This window comes from Eschrichtius robustus, chromosome 9 (genome assembly GCF_028021215.1).
Source record: "Eschrichtius robustus isolate mEscRob2 chromosome 9, mEscRob2.pri, whole genome shotgun sequence".
Classification (NCBI taxonomy): domain Eukaryota; kingdom Metazoa; phylum Chordata; class Mammalia; order Artiodactyla; family Eschrichtiidae; genus Eschrichtius; species Eschrichtius robustus.
In genome coordinates this window covers 22,080,062-22,097,968 of record NC_090832.1, presented here as the reverse complement: position 1 = coordinate 22,097,968, position 17,907 = coordinate 22,080,062, and the positions used below count along the sequence as shown (strand labels likewise).

At 34.7% G+C, this 17,907-nt stretch overlaps 1 protein-coding gene across 1 annotated transcript in view; it reads left to right on the top strand.

Annotated features, from left to right (window-relative positions):
• Positions 1–17,907, top strand: part of AIG1 (androgen induced 1) — a 230,374-nt gene that overhangs the window by 8,310 nt on the left and 204,157 nt on the right.

The window sequence follows — 17,907 nt, the reverse complement described above, 5'->3', positions numbered from 1 at the left end:
TTATTGAAGTATAACTGCTTTACAATGGTGTGTTAGTTTCTGCTTTATAACAAAGTGAATCAGTTATACATATACACATGTTCCCATATCTCTTCCCTCTTGCATCTCCCTCCCTCCCACCCTCCCTATCCCACCGCTCTAGGTGGTCACAAAGCACCGAGCTGATCTCCCTGTGCTATGCGGCTGCTTCCCACTAGCTATCTATTTTACATTTGGTAGTGTATATATGTCCATGACACTCTCTCACTCTGTCACATCTCATTCTTATCATACATATATCTTCTTTACGAAGTGCCTGTTCAAATCCTTTGCCCATTTAAAAAAAACGGTTGTTTTCTTATTGTTACGCTTTGAGAATTTTTGTGTATGCTGAATAGAAGTTCTTTGTCAAATACATGATTTGCAAACATTTTCTCCCTGTCTGGGGGTATCTTTACATTTTGTTGGTATAGACAGGCCCCAATTTACAATGGTTCGACTTTATGATTTTTCGACTTTTTTATAGTATGAAACTGATACACATTCAGTAGAAACTGTACTTCCAGTTTTGAATTTTGATCTCTTCCTGGGTTAGTGATATGTGGCACGATATGCTCTTGCAATGCTGGGCAGGGCAGTGAGCCCCAGCTCCCAGTCAGCTATGCGATCAGGAGGGTAAACAACCAATACACTTACATTCTGTTTTTCACTTTCAGTAGAGTATTCAGTAAATTACATGAGACATTCAACACTTTATTATAAAATAGGCTTTGGGTTAGATGATTTTGCCCAACTGTAGGCTAATGTAAGTATTTTGAGCACGTTTAAGGCAGGCTAGGCTAAGCTATGATGTTCAGTAGGTTATGTGTTCAGTGCATTTTTGACTTAGGCAATATTTTCACCTTACCATGAGTTTATCAGGATGTGACACCGTGGTAAATTGAGGATGATCTGTAGTGTCTTTTGCAGAGCAGAAGTTTATCATTTTGATGACATCCAATTAATTTCTGATTGGTGTGTAGTGCTATCTCATTGGGGTTATAATTTGCATTTCTCAAATGGCTAATAATCTTGAACATCTTTTCATGTCTTACTCGCCATGTGTATGTCTTCTTCAGTGAAACAAATAGTATTGTTTTGTTAAATTTTACTTTTTGTTAAATATTAAATACATTTGATTTTTGCATATTGACCTTATATCCTATGATTTTGCTAATTCACTTATTCATTCTAGGAGCTTTGTTGTGGATTTCATGGAATTTTCTTTTTTTATATAGACAATCATATCATCTGCTAATAGAGACAGTTTCCTTCCTTTCTAATTGTCATGGCTTTTATTTCTTTTTCATGTGTTATTGCATTGATTAAGACTTCTAATATGATACTGAACATAAGTGGTGAGAGTGGATATTCTTGTCATTTCTTTTTTAGGAGGAAACAGTCTTTTACAAGTAAGTATAATAGTAACTATAGACTTTTTTTGCATATACCCTTTATCAGTTTGAGTACATTTCCTTCTGTTTCTTGTTTACTGAGAAGCTTTTTTAAAAAAATCATAAATGGATGTTGAATTTTGTCAAATGATTTTAACTGCATCTATTGATATGTTCATATGGCTTTTTTTCCCTCTTAATATGGTGAATTACATTGATTGATTTTTGAATATTAAGTCAGTGTTACATTCCTGGGGTGAATGCACTTGATTGTGGTATATTGTCCTTTTTATATATTGCTTAATTTGATTTGCTAATATTTTGTTGATTTTACCTCTCTGTTAATGAGGAATATTTGTGTGTAGTTTTTTATTTTTCTTCTTTGCCTGACTTTGGTATTAGTGTAATGCTAGCCTTATTCCTCCTCAGTGTTCTGGAAGAGATTGAGCAGAATTGGTTTTGCTTCTTCCTGAAATTTGTGACAGAATCTATAAGTGAAAACCACTGGGCCAGGAGTTTTCTTTGTTGAAAATTCATTTTGGTTGATTGCAAGATATAGGAGTATTCAGCTTATTTCTTTCTTTTCACTGAGATTTGGTAGTTTATATCTTTCGAAAAGTTGATCCATTTCATCTAATATCAACATTCTTTCCTTATCTTTCTCTTATTGTCTTTAGGGTCTGTGGTGATAACCACATTTCATTCCTGGTATTGGGAATCTGTGTCTTATCTCTTTTTTCTTCATCAGTGTGGCTAAGGACGTCTCAATTTTATTTATGTTTTTCAAAGATCAGCTTTTGGTTTCACTAATTTTTTCCTATTGTTTTTCTGTTTTCAATTTCATTGATTTCTGTTTTTAAAGTTTATTACTTTCTCCCTTTTGTTTTGGGTTAAATTGGTTCTTCTTTATTAGTTTCTTAACTAATAAATCCGTGGAAACAGATTGTTTATTTATTAAATTGAGTCCTTCTTCCCTTTTAAAACATTTAATACTAAGTACTGCTTTAGTTGCATCTCACAAGTTTTAATACATTTTATTTTCATCGTCATTCACTTCAAAATATTTTTTAAATTCCTTTGAGTCTTTCTATTTAAAAAAATTATCAAGTCTTTTTTTTGGGAGCAGTTTTAGGTTCACAGCAAAATTGAGGGAAATGTAGAGAGAGTTCCCGTATATTCCTTGCCCCCACGAGAGTCTTTCTATTTTACAATGGTTATTTAAACGTGTGGGGTTTAATTTACACATTTTTGGCTATATCTGAGATATCTTTCTGTCATTTGTTTCTATTTTAAATTCCATTATGATCAGAGATCATTTTCTGCATGATTTCAATTCTTTTAAATTTGTTAAGTTTGTTTTTATGGCCTAAAATATGGACTATCATGTTGAATATTTCATGTACACTTGAAAAAAAATGTATTCTTCTCTTGTTAGGTAGAGTGTTCCTTAAATGTCAATTACATTAAGTTAGTGGATAACATTGATCAGGTCTCCTATATCTTGCTGATTTTCTGTCTGCCTGCGCTCTCATTAACAGAGAGGAGCATTGAAGTCTGTCTGTAATGGTGTGATTGTGTAAAAGTGTAATTGTGGGTTTGTCTATTTCTTGTTTCAGTTTTATCAGTTTTACTTCCCATATTTTGGGGCATATACATTGTTAAGTACATACACATTTAAGAATGCTATATAGCTTGATGAATTGTTTGTTTTATGATTATAAATTTTCTTCTTTTTCCTTGATAATTTTCCTTGTTCCAAAGTCTGCTTTGCTTGCTATTAACGTAACTTTTCCAGCTTTCTTTTGATTGTATATTTTTTTTCATCCTTTTACTTTTATCTTATCTATAGTGATATATTTAAAGTGGATTGTTTTTTGACAACATACTGAGTCTTAATTTTAAATTTATTTGATAATCTCTATACTTCAGTAGATACCATTTACATTTAATTTAATTATTGAAATGGTTGGATTTAGGTCTACCATTTATTATTTGTTTTCTTTTTCTTACCCTTTTTTTTTGTTCCCTCATTCCCCATTTCCTGCCTTCTTCTGGATTATGTGCGTATTTTTTAGTATTCATTTTAATTTAACTCTTGGCTATTTGGATTATCTCTTTGTATTATCATTTTAGTTGCTGTTCTGGGATTATCATATACACACCTCACTTTACACAATCTAGAGTGAATAGTTTACCACTTCAATTAAAACATACAAACCTTATCACTTTACCCTCCCCACTTTATGTGATAATTGTCATATTAAGTACATCCAAATAACTTGAGAACTCCATAGACAATATTATAAGTTTTGCCATCAAGTCAAATATTTTAAATAATTTAGTAGAGTAAAATACTCTATTATATTTACCCAGATATTTACCATTTTTATTGTTCTTCGTTCAGTCCTTGTGTCTATATTTCCCTCTGATATCATTTCCTATAAGCCTGAGAACTTTTTTTTAGCATTTCTTTAAGAACGGATCTACTGGCAACAAATTCCTTTAGTTTTCCTTAATCAAAGACTTCTTCTGTTTTGCCTTCAGTCCTGAAAGATATTTTCACTGGGTATAAAATTCTTGTTAATAGTTCTTTTATCACTTGAAAGATGTTGTGCCACTGTCATCTGGCCTCTGTGATTTCTGATGAGAAATCTGCAATCATCCAAACCATTGCTCCCTTGAATGTAATGTGTTGTTTTCCTCTGGCTTGCTTTAAGTTTTTTCCCTTTATCTTTAGTTTTCAACAGCTTGATTATGATGTGTCTGGCCCTGTTTTTGTGAGTTTATGCTATTAGGGATTTGCTGAACCTCTTGAATCTGCAATCTGATATCTTTCACTCAATTTGAGACGTTTTCAGTCATTGTTTCTTCAGATATTCTTTCTGCACCCATCTATCTCCTTTATCTCTTCTTCTGGGACTCCATTGATATGAATATCAGACCTTTTGATTATTGTCACACAGGTTTCTGAGGACGTGGGGGTTTTTTTTTCAGTCTTTTTTTTCCCCTCTGTTCTTTAGGTTGTATAATTTCTATTGATTTGTCTCCAAATTCACTGACTCTTTCCTTTGTTATCTGCATTCTGCTATTAAGTGCATACAATGAGTTTTTAAATTTCAGCTTTTGTCTTTTTCAGTTCTAAAATTTCCATTTTCTTCATAGCGTCTACTTCCCAACTAAACATTTCTATCTTTTATTCTTTTAAACAATGTTCACCTTTTACCTTATGGAGGATCATTGAAGAGCTGTCCTAAAGTCCTTGCCTGATCATTCCAACGTCTGGGTCATCTTAGAAGTGGCATTTGTTAATTGTCTTTTTCCTTGAATATTGATCAGATTTCTGGCTCTTTGTATGTCAAGTTATTTTTGAATGTACCCTGAACATTTGGAATATTATGTTGTGAGACTCTGGGTCTTGTTAAAGCCCTTTGGAAAACGTTGACTTGCTTTTCTGTTTGATTGTTTAAGAGGCAATCAATCGGGTTAGGTTCTAACGTCATATTCTGTCTCATAGTGGTTCTGATGTCAGCTGAATTTTCAAAGATTTTGCAAAGCTTTTTGGATCTTACTGGAGCTTACACCACTCAAGGGTTAGTCTAGAACTACAGTAATGTTTTCTATGGTAGTTCAGGTCTTGATGCCTCTGCTATGCTTCTTTAGGTTTGTTCTGGGCAGGTCCAAGACTTATGTCAGTTCATAACATAGACTTAGGAGTTGCTTCTTTTCAGCTCTCTTCTCTCCATGATTTCTCCCATACTCTCCAGCCCTCAGACACTCTTTTTCTTGGTTTCTCTGGCCAGAAAGATGGAGTCCTCTCAGAATCTGAGCCTCCTATGCTGCCATGCAGTCCTACACAATTGGAGCGTCCTTCACAGAGAAGCAGCAAGAGAAAAAATCCTCTGTAAGAAGGCCTTTTCCCAGTTCCTCTGGTTTTTCTTGGGGTTTAAGATACATGTGCTGTTGCCTGTGCAGCTCTGTGACTGGGCCTGGCCTCAGAGCACGGCTGGGAGAGAAATGAAAGGTGAAAAAAAAGGGATCTCCCTCAAAATCTCCAGCACACAGGAGTCTTTTTCCCAGACCTCTGGCCGAGAAGAAGGTGTTTCTCCTGGAGTTTTTGCTGTCTGTACTTGCTGCACAGTTCCAGAATTCAGCTTGCCCTCAAGTCAATTCTAGGGAAAAAAGGAAAATAAAAATTCATGAATCTCACCCATTATGGATCCTTAATTCAAGTTTTCACTTTAATTGCCAATACACCTGGTATGTGTACTTTTCAAAGTCCTTAGGTGGTGGTTTTTTGTACTCTGTTGTGAGTTTTAGTTGTAATCAGTGGAAATGATAGGCTGCAGTCAGCTTTCTCCATCATGGCTGGCACTGGAAGTAGCTTACATATCATTTTAATACCTGTTTTTTCGACCTAGAATATTTTGTAAATATTTTTCCATGCCATTATACATTCTTCCATAACATCATTTTTTTTTTTTTAGTTTAAAAATATTTATTGCTAAAAAATGCTAATAACCATCATCTTCAGCAAATAGTAGTAACATTGAAGATCACTAATCACAGATCACCATAACAAATGTAATAATAAAAAAGTTTGAAATATTGTGAGAATTATGAAAATGTGACACAGAGACACAAAGTGAGCAAATGCTATTGGAAAAATGGCACCAACAGACTTGCTCGACACAGGGTTACCACAGAGCTTCAGTTTGTAAAAAACTCCGTATCTGAGAAGCGCAGTAAAAGCGAAGTGCAATAAAACAAGGTATGCCTGTATTACCTTCCTCTTCTGAAAATTATGGTTTGTTTAAAAATCTGGAAAGAATGATGAACAGTCATTTCCTTTTGTTATAAATATTTCAAAAAAATTTTTTTAAGTTTGTGAAAGTTACGACCACATAACATCATTTTTAATGACTGCATATTCCTTTTTATATGGGTGTTTATATTGATTGTCTTAGTGAACAAATGGATAAATAAAATTTTACACACATCTGTGATTATTTTCTTAGGATAAATTATTAGAGGCAGAATTGCTATACAAAGTCTTTAAAAGAGTATCTTAAACTTTAAGTCAGTAAATTTACATTCTCTCCAATATTTAGAGTGCTTATTTCTCTATATTCCTGCTAATACATTTTTCTATGAATAGAAAAATAATGCCAGTGATCACTCGAGGTGCTTTAGCCACACAGTTTCCTGTCCAGGAGATGCTGTGTAAATATTTCACCACATATGTCATAAATATAAGTGACTAGCTATCTTTGACTGTTTATAAAACCCAGTGGTATTAGGCACATTTAGTTTGGGCTCATAAATACTTGAGGCAGACATAAATCTTTAAGTGCCTAAAACATCCCAGTTAGGATGGAATTGACATGGCTGAAGTGAGCAAAATAGTTTTCTATGCGCAGTAATCATGGGTTTGCTTGTTCATTCTACTCATCTTGCATTAAAATTATATGTTAACTGAGTCATGAATGATTTATTAGATCCAATTTGAAAAGTCAACATTAGGAGTCCAAGGAAAGTGTGTTTGCTGTAACATTACCCATCCTTTTCTTTGTAATTACACTTACACATCTTTGCTATTTCTAAAAAGACATATGAACATTAAGAATGCATATAGTATGGGAAAATATCCTCTTCTAAAATATTAAGGCATTTGTTCTATGCCAGAACAGATCATTTCTGAATCAGCCCAGGTCTTTGCAGAGAAGAGAGATGGCACACTTAATTTCGGTAATTTGAGTGAATTTAGTGAAGGAATGATTTACAAGGGTGGGCAGGGTGTAGAGAAGTCACAAGATATAGCACAAAACTTGTGGGCTAGTAACAGGGGCAAGTTACCACTGTGAGGCCCGAGCAGTGACCTTCGGTGCTCATCTGGCATGCAAGGACCCTCAGGGATTGAGGGAACAAAACAAATACCCCTGATTTCCTTCCCCTTCCTCTGTCTGATTTCCTGCCAGTACTCCTCCTTGGTTAAACCCTACAGGAAGTCAGAGGGTAAGAAAGCCCCTTCATGCAGTGCACAGAGATCTACCAAAATGAATATAGGAAAATTTATTGAATTTAAATCCCCTACCACAAGCACATTCAGAAATCTCTGGCCAATTTGCAACCATTTGTATATGATGAAGGAAAATTTTTGTTTCAGAAGGTATTAATTTATAGTTGAATATATAAAATGATAATTCTTAACATATGAGATTTTTAGCAAAATATACTATCAATTTATTGTAGAATTATATGCAACATATTATACCTGTTAAATAGAGGCTTTATAGCATAAAAGGTGAGCAGTTGGGTTTAGAAGTCAGATCGAATTTGAATCCCAGCCTTTCCATCTACCAGATCTGATTCTGGGTAAATTAATTACCATCTCTAAGGCCTAATGTTATTATTGCTGTTGTTTTTAATTTGTTAAATGGGAATAATGATAGTATCTATCACATAGAGTTGTGAGGATTAAATGTGATAATGTATATTAATTGTATAACCCAATGCCTGGCACATATCAAGTAGTTAATAAATGGTATCTACTATTATTCTAATTGTTACATATATACCTGTCAACAGAGACAAGAACCATGATTTGAGACGACTGTGGTCATTATAGGATGAAACTAATTTTTTAACTAAGTATAGTGTTCAGAAAGGATAGAGAGTTCAATGATTAAGTGCACAGGCTCTGGAGTAAAATCTCCTGGGTTGGCAGCCTAGTCCTGCCTCTGACTGCTTCCTTGGACAAGCCACTTATCTGCTCTGTGACCTAGTTTCTTCATCTGAAAAGTGAGGATGATAGAAATATGTGTATACATAGAAAGGATGAGGGACTTCCCTGGTGGTCCAGTGGTTGAGATTTCACCTTCCAATGCAGGGGGTGCGGGTTCAATCCCTGGTCCGGGAGCTAAGATCCCACATGCCTCAGGGCCAAAAAACCAAAACATAAAACAGAAGCAATATTGTAACAAATTCAATAAAGACTTTAAAAGTGGTCCACATCAAAAAATCTTTAAAACAAAATAGAAAGGATGAAATTCACAATAATGTAAAAAATTTAGAATTTACAGTCAACCTGGTTTCAGAATCTGAGAGGATAGTCCCATGAAAGCCAGGGCTAGCGAAATTGTTTCCAGATATGTAACTGATGGCCCTCCATATCTGCTGGTCTAAAATCTAAGATGATAGTACTGAAGCTCTTTTCTTGTTTCTGATTCAGGGATAAAGTGCCTGGAAAGACTTCTTTATTCCAGGGGCGTAGATCTGGGAGGCAGCCAAAGTGTTGCCTAATTGGTGTCTGTAAAACCCAGAAACAACTAGGCAAGAGGGAAGTAGGAAAAGGTCTAACAGAAGTGCATTACGTCCTAAGAAATGTAATATACACAAACAGAGCATTGTAGGTTTCTACTAATAAGCAGTAGTGTACTCTGAGATTTATAGTTTCTTTTTCATGTACTCCATTACTTCAGAGTGATAGAGAACCAACCTATGAGTGGGGCAAAATGCCTTCTCAACAGGGCAAATGCTCATTACCTGGAAAGCTTACAAAATACTACTAAATTGAGCTAAAATTGTACATATAAATTATTATTCATCCATAGTTTTGGGACTAGAGCAGCACTGAAGTAAAAGAGTGACCCCCAGATCAATCTACATATCCTATCTGTTGGAAAATACTAGTCTTAGATAAATCTTTTTTTGTTCTGAGCTGAGTAAATAGAATAAAACCCAACTATATACAACCCTTGAAAATATTTGAATAACAAAGGAAATGGAATATCATCTTAGAAACTCACAAGAAGAGCATGGTAATAAAGATTATTTACACTAGGAAACCAAAAAATTTTAGAAAACTATTCGGAATTCTCAGATTCATTAGAATGAATGGCCTCCAAGAAACAGAGTACAATGTTGCAAGTTGGGAATAGAAAAATGAAAAAGCAACAGGATGAGATGAAAAGGAAGGTGGGTGAGAGAACATTAATTGCGAGACTCTAAAATCCACAATGGGACCAGTAAAAGCTAAAATCAATACTGTGGAAAATCAGATCAGTTTGATGGAGAACAAGCTAAAAAAAGGAAAAGGAACTAAAACAAGCTAAAAAGGAAAAGGAACTAAAACAATGAAAATGAAGCCATAATGTAAAGAGAATGGAAAGTCAATAACAATTATTGATTATTTCTGAAAAATAAACCACAGCAGTTAGAACAGAAATAATAATCAAAACAAAATTGAAAAAAATTCCCAGTGCTGGGGGGAAAAAAGTTCTGGGTATATGAATTGAAAAGGTTCATTATCTCTCAGGCAAAATAAATAAGATATGACACACATCTGGACTCATCCTGGCAAAGTTTGTGATTTAAAATAATTATTAACTATCATATAAGTCTCCATGCATGAAAAACAAAATAAGACATAAACATAGAGCACTTTAACAAATTACCTGCTAGGGAGCAAATATTACAGTACTCTGAGTCATCTAAATTTAGTATCTATCATTTAGACTCCAAATTAAAGAAAGTGACAGAGCAACACCTACAGAATTTTGAGGAGAAAATGATGTGATTTAAAATTTTATATTCAACCAAGTTATCTTTTTGAGTTCAGGTAATTGACATTCATTATCAGTTATGCCAGTTTTCATAGAATCCCACCCCTATTTACCTCTTCTTTTTTAAAAAAAATTCTATTTATTACTGCCTTTTTATTGAACAAACTGAGAGGAATTAAAATGTAAAATTCAAGAATGAAGTAGGCATAGTATAAAACTTGTGTTGTCTATGAAAATGATGAATTATAGGGTAAAGTCTAAAGAATCTGTTAGGTTTTTTCAGGTTGCAAGGACCAGTGGAATAGTTAAAAACTAAAATGTCACTAAGGGAGACTATTGGCCAGACATCTAGCTGAGTTAGTGAGGTCCGAATTATATATTTTTCTAACGTTGTTTTCTTGATTAAAGTTACACAGAACTAATCTGAACAAACGTTTCCTAGCAGAGATACTACTTTAGTGAGTACAAGAGAATTATTTGTAATTAGCACCTGAAAGTACTAATCTGAGCAGTGTTGGTTTTGCTGCTTCTGTTGCAGTTTACATGAATTGATATACCAAAACTGGCTAAATCACCTTTCTAAACTGTTAGAATGCTTTTATTACTGGTCAGTTTCAAAGGCAAATTACAGTCTTATTTAGGCCAGTCTAAAATAAGAGATCTCACCTGTGTAGACTGCTCCTCTCTTTGCTCTTAAAATATGATTTCAAATAGCATAGAATTTAAAAAAAGAAGAAGAACCTTGTGTTGTCACTGTAAATAAGACTTAATCTTGAAATCTCACGATATGAATTTCCTTGGACTAAGATTTCACTTATGTGTATACCACCACAGTGCTATAAATACTATATGATGGTCAATAAATACTATATGATATTACTTGATTAGAAGTTTTCTTGATAACTTCTCTGTCTTCAAAAAAAAATTTTTAAAAAAAGGAACATCCTTCAATCTAGACATGGGTCTCTACCAAATTTAAGTTAGAAATTAATAGTAGTATATCATAGATACAGTAATACAATTACAATTGCTTTATTCCTACTTTACATTTTTACTGAAGGACAACCTAGCATTATCATTTTAAATGAATTTTTCCTTCTAATATCTAAAATTTCTCCATATGTTAACAAAAGTTAAACTCATAACTTGACTGTAATAAACATAATCTGAGCCAATTTCTGTTTGTCACAGAGAGCCATTATGATGTGACCTAATTTGATATTTTAAAAATTGCTACTAATGACTTTAGGCATAAATAGAAAGGGAGCAGCACTATACCAGAGGATCGAAATTATAAAGGAAAAGTGAGATTTTTTTTTTTTCTAGAAGAATGCCTGGCAGATGTAACCTCCCTTGCTTTTTGCTGAAATGGGGATTGCTCTGTTATTTTGTAGAGGGAGACTTTCTCAGAGATATTCTGCTGTAGCCTCTTTCCCAGTCCTTATGTCCCCCCTCATTTCCTCATTTTTTACGCACAGATTCCATGGTCCAACATTTTCACACCCTTGCACACCATCAACTACCATGTCCTTTTCTGCTTTCAGTCTTATTGGCCTAGAGAACCTTTAATTCTGATTAAACCCAGCTACTACCTACTCATTCTTGCACCTGAGCAGCTGAGCATGATTAAAGAAAATCATGGAAGCATGCTGTTTCGTCCTCCTTCATATTTATGGCCACAGATATCATGTGGGCCCTCAGTACTGCCCAACAACGCACTACATTTCCCTAATCATTTGAATCTCCTATTTTCACAGCACCGTTTTCATCTGTTTTCCTCTATCCTTAAATCTTGGGCATCCCTTCCCTGATCCACTCACACAGAGAACAATCTTTATACTCGCCAAAGAGCATGGTGAACGTGCTGTTTGTTTCAATTAGAAAACAAAAACAATCAGAAGAAACTTCTTCATCCTCCCACCATCAAATCTGCCAATCTACCTTCATCTGAGCCTGTACTCCATGTTCTCTCTGTTAGGACGGATGAACTGCCCATACTTCTAAGGACAACTCTTCCATGTGTGCACTGGACTCCAAAACTTCTTGCCTACTTGAGTGTTCCATTACTGAGATTATTTCCTCTCCTTCCTGTATTATACAGTTTCCCACTTCAGCTGCTTCATTTCCATTAATCTGCAAACATACTTTACTATCTTTTATCATAAACAAAATAAAATAAAATTTATCTTGGTCTTGAATCTTTTAGTGCCACCCTATGTCTCTTGTTCTGTTTCCAGCAAAACTCTTTGAAAGAGCTGTCTACACTTCCAGTTTCCACTTCCTCTTCCCCCATTATCTCTTAAACCCACTCCATTCTGATTAAGGTTACCAATGACCACCACAATGACAAATATAATGGCCAATTCTGAGTCTTCAGTTAACTTAAACTCTCAGGAACATTTGATCCAGTCAGTCACCTTCTCTTTCTTGAGACACTTTCTTAAAACTTGGCTTCTGGGAAAATACACTCTCCTGACTTTCCACCTACATTTCTGGCTGTTTCTTCTTAGTCTTCCTTTCGTAATTCTCTTCCTCTTCTTAACCTTTCAATTTCGAATTCCCCAGAAATCAGTCCTAGATCCTCTTCCCTGTATAGTCCACACTCACTCCCTTGAGGAACTCATTTAGCATCATGAATTTAAATATATTCTATGTGATGATGATCCTCCAAATTTATATCTTGAGCTCCAATCTCTCCTGAGCTCCTTATTCTTATATCCAACTGCCTGTCTCTGCTTAGAGGATTAATATGCATTTCAAACTTATGTTCAAAAACAATTATTGGTTTCACCTTCCAAACTTGTTTTTACCTCATTGTTCTCTATTTCAGTAAATATCACCATCATCCAGGACAGCAGTGTTGTACAAATCTGGGTTGCATTGTTCCTCTGAATTAACTGAATTTTTAATTTGCATCTTCTGTGTACTTTCCCCACTGGGATCTCATTTATTCAAAATAGGCTTAAAAATGTAAACAATTAAGCATCAGTATCTAGCTCTTGAAATTTTTAACCTAACTGGGCAGCTACTATATTAATAATATGATGAAAATGATCAACTAATATCCCTTTGTTAGAGAAATTGCTGTAAATCAGGGAATAACCTTCATACCAGTCAAAGCACACACATAATGCACCCAAAAATCTTTTAACCAGTTTTATGGCTTGAAGATTTTTTAGCAAAGGGTTTTTGATTTTTAAAAATTCAGCTTTTACCTAGTGTTTAGGGAAGTAGCAAATATTTTGTAATAACTGTGAATGGAAAGAAGTCTTTAAAAATTGTATAAATAATTAAAAAAATAAATAATGGATAGAGGACCTGAATAGACATGTCTCAAAAGAAGACATACAAATGGCCTACAGCTATATGAAAATGTGCAAAACATCACTAGTCATCAGGGAAATGCAAATCAAAAGCACAATGAAATATCACCTCACACCTGTTAGGATGGATCTTGTTAAAAAGACAAGAGATGACAAGTATTGGCAAGGATGTGGAGAAAAGGGAATGCTTGTACACTGTTGGTGGGAATGTGAATTCGTATAGTCATTATAGAAAGCAGTATGGAGGCTCCTAGAAAAATTAAAAATAGAACTGCCATATGATCCAGCAATCCCACTTCTGGATATATATCCAAAGGAAACGAATTCACTATCTTGAAGAGATATCTGCATTCCCATGTTCACTGCAGCATCATTCACAGTTGCCAAGATATGAAAACAACCTAAATGTCTGTCAGTGGATGAGCAAATAAAGAAAATGAGATAGACAGATAGATAAATAGATAGAAAGAAACAATGGGATATTTTTCAGCCTTAAGAAAAGAAGGAAATACTACCATTTGCAACAACTGGGATGAACCTGGAGAACACTATGCCAAGTGAAAAAAGCCAGACACAGAAAGACAAATACTTCATGATCTCACTAATATGGGAAATCTAAACTGGCCAAACTCATAGAAGCAGAGACTAGAATGGTGCTTGCCAGGAACTGGGAGAAGGGGAAAACGGAGATGTTTATCAAAGGATGCAAAATTTCAGTTATGCAAGATGAATAACTTCTGGAGCAGTACTATATTATACACTTGAAATTTGCTAAGAGGGTAGATCTTAGACATCTTGAAAGAAAGAGAAAGGAAGGGAGGAAGGAAGGAAGAAAAAGAGGGAGGGAAAGAAAATGATAACTGTGAAGTGACGGATGTGTTAATTAGCTTGATTGTGGTAATCATTTCACAATGTATACATATATCAAAATATCAAATTATAAATCTTAAATATATACAATTTTATTTGTCAATTATACCTTGATAAAGCTGAAAAAATCAGTTTTTACCTAGTGTTTAGAGAAATAACCATAAATCATTTTTTGATTTGACCAAAGATGGCCACATTGTTTTTGACTAAAAAGTGGTAAATATTATGTAGAAAATCTGAAAAAGATTGACCAAAAAAAATCTCCTGGAACTAATAAGTGATTATAGCAAGGTTACAGGATACACTCACTTTCCTGTATACTAGCAGTAAACAAATGAAATTTGAAATTAAAAACAAAATACCATTTACATTAAGATGCCCCAAAATGGAATACTTAGGTATAAATCTAAAATAATCTGTGTAGGATCTATATGAGAAAAACTACAAAATTCTGATGACGAAACCAAAGAAGAACTAAATAAATGGGGAGAGATTCTATGTTCATGGATAGGAAGACTCAACACGTCTGTTTCTCCCAACTTGATTTAATGCAGTCCCAATCAAAATTCCCAGAAAGTTAGTTTGTGGATATCAAAACACTGATTCTGGCAAAAGACCCAGAAAGCTAACAGAAGATTGAAGAAGAACAAATTTGGGGGGCTGACTCTACCTGACTTCAAGACTTGCTATAAAGCTACAGTAATTAAGGCAGTGTGGCATTGGTGAAAGAACAGATGGACAGATCAGTGGAACAAAATAGAGCCCAGAAATAGACCCAAATAAACACAGACTACTGATCTTTGACCAAGGAGCAAAGGCAATACAACGGAGTAAAGATAGATAGTCTTTGCTAGAACAACTGGAGGTCTACATGCAAAAAATGAATCCAGACATAGACCTTACACTCTACACAAAAATTAACTCAAAATGGATCACAGGCCTAAATGTAAAAAGCCAGACTATAAAACTCCTAGAAGATAGTATAGGAGAAAACCTAGATAACCTTGGGTATGGCGATGACTTTTTAGATACAACAGTAAAGGCATGATCCATGAAAGAAATAATTGATAAGATGGACTTTATTAAAATTAAAAATGTCTGCTCTGCAACAGAAAAGAAGAAGACAGATTGGGAAAAAGTATTTTCAAAAGACATATCTTATAAAGATCTGCTGTCCAAAGTATACAAAGAACTCTTAAACCTCAACAATAAAAAACAACCCAATTAAAAAATGGGCCAAAAACCTTAACAGACACCTCACCAAAGAAGATATATGGATGGAAAATAAGCATATGAAAAGATGCTCCACATCATATGTCATCAGTGAAATAAAAATTAAAACAACGAGATACCACTACACACCTATTACAATGGCCAAAATCCAGAACACTGATGACACCAAATGTTGACAAGGATGTGAAGCAACAGGAACTCTCATTCATTGCTGGAAAAGGTACAGCCACTTTGGAAGAGAGTCTGGCTATTTCTTACAAAACTAAATATACTCTTGCCATATGATCCAGCATTTGTGCTCCTTGGAACTTATCCAGAATAGTTGAAAACTTATGTTCACAAACGAACTTGCACATGGATGTTTATCGTGACTTTATTTGTAATTGCAAAAACTTGGAAGCAACCAAGATGTTTTTTTGGTAGGTGAATGAATAAATAAACTGTGGTGCATCCAGACAATGGAATATTATTTAGCACTAAGAAGAAATGAGCTATCAAGCCATGAAAAGACATGGAGGAATCTTAAATGTGTGTTATTAAGTGAAAGAAAACAATCTGAAAAGGCTATATACTGTAGGATTACAACTATAGGACATTGGGAAAAAGGCAAAACTACGGATACAATGAAAAGATCAGTCGTTGCCAGGAGTTGAGGGATGGGAGGATGAATAGGCAGAGCATAGAGGATTTTTAAGGCAGTGAAAATACTTTGTATGTATTACCATAATAATGGATACATGCCATTATACATTTGTCCAAACCCATAGAATTTACACACCAAGAGTGAACCCTAAGTTAAACTATGGACTTCGGGTGATTATAATGTGTCGATATTGGTTCATCAGGTGTAACAAATGTACTGCTCTGATGAGGGATGTTGATAATGTTGGATCTTGTGGAGGAGGGGCAGGGGGTATATAGGAAATCTCTGTACCTTTCCCTCAATTTTGCTGTGAACCTAAAACTGCTCTAAAAAAACAAACAAACAAAACAAAACAGAGCTGGAGGAATTAGGCTCCCTGACTTCAGACTATACTACAAAGCCACAGTCATCAAAACAGTATGATACTGGTGCACAAAACCAGAAATATAGATCAATAGAACAGGATAGAAAGCCCAGAAATAAATGCACACACCTATGGTCAAATTAATCTACAACAAAGGAGGCAAGACTATACGATGGAGGAAGGACAGACTCTTCAAGAAATAGTGCTGGGAAAACTGGATAGCTACATATAAAAAAAAAAAGGAATTAGAATATTCTTTAACACCATACACACAAAAAAGACTCAAAATGGATTAAAGACTTAAATGTAAGACTGGATACATTAAAACTTGTAGAGGAAAACACAGGCAGAACACTCTTCAACATAAATTGCAGCCATATCTTTTTTGAGCTGTTTCCTAGAGTAATGGAAATAAAAACAAAAATAAACAAATGAGATATAATTAAACTCAAAAGCTTTTGCACAGCAAAGGACACCATAAACAAAATGAAAAGACAGCCCACAGAATGGGGAAAATATTCACAAGTGATATGACCGACAAGGGATTAGTCTCCAAAATTTACAAACAGCTTATGTGGCTCAATATCAAAAAACCAAACAACCCAATCAAAAAATGGGCAGAAGACCTAAAGAGACATTTCTCCAAAGAAGACATACAGATGACCAAGAGGCACGTGAAAATATGCTCAACATTGCTAATTATTAGAGAAATGCAAATCAAAACTGCAATGAGATATCACCTCACAGTAGTCAGAATGGCCATCACCAAAAAAATCTGCAAACAATAAATGCTGGAGAGGGTACGGAGAAAAGGTATTGCCACTATGTATTCCCACTACATATTCCCACTATGCTGTTGGTGGGAATGTAAATTGGTAGAGCCACTGTGGAGAACAGTATGGAGATTCCTTAAAAAACTAAAAGTGGAGCTATCATATGATCCAGCAATCCCACTCCTGGGCATATATTCAGAGAAAAACATGGTTCAAAAGGATACACGGACCCCAATGTTCATTGCAGTGCTGTTTACAATAGCCAAGATATGGAAGCAACCTAAATGTCCATTGACAGATGAATGGATAAAGAAGTTGTGGTACATATATATGATGGAATATTACTCAGCCATTAAAAAGAATGAAATAATGCCATTTGCAGCAACATGGATAGACCTGGAGATTATCTTACTAAGTGAAGTAAGTCAGACAAAGACAAATATTGTATGATATCGCTTATATGTGGAATCTAAAAAAAATGATACAAATGAACTTATTTACAAAACAGAAACAGACTCACAGAGTTAGAGAACAAACTTATAGTTACCAGTGGGGGAGAGTGAGGGGAGGGATAGATTGGGAGTTTGGGATTGACATGTACACACTGCTGTATTTAAAATATTAGATAACCGACAAGGACCTACTGTATAACACAGGGAACTCTGCTCAATATTCTGTAATAACCTAAATGGGAAAATAATTTGAAAACAAATAGATACATGTATATG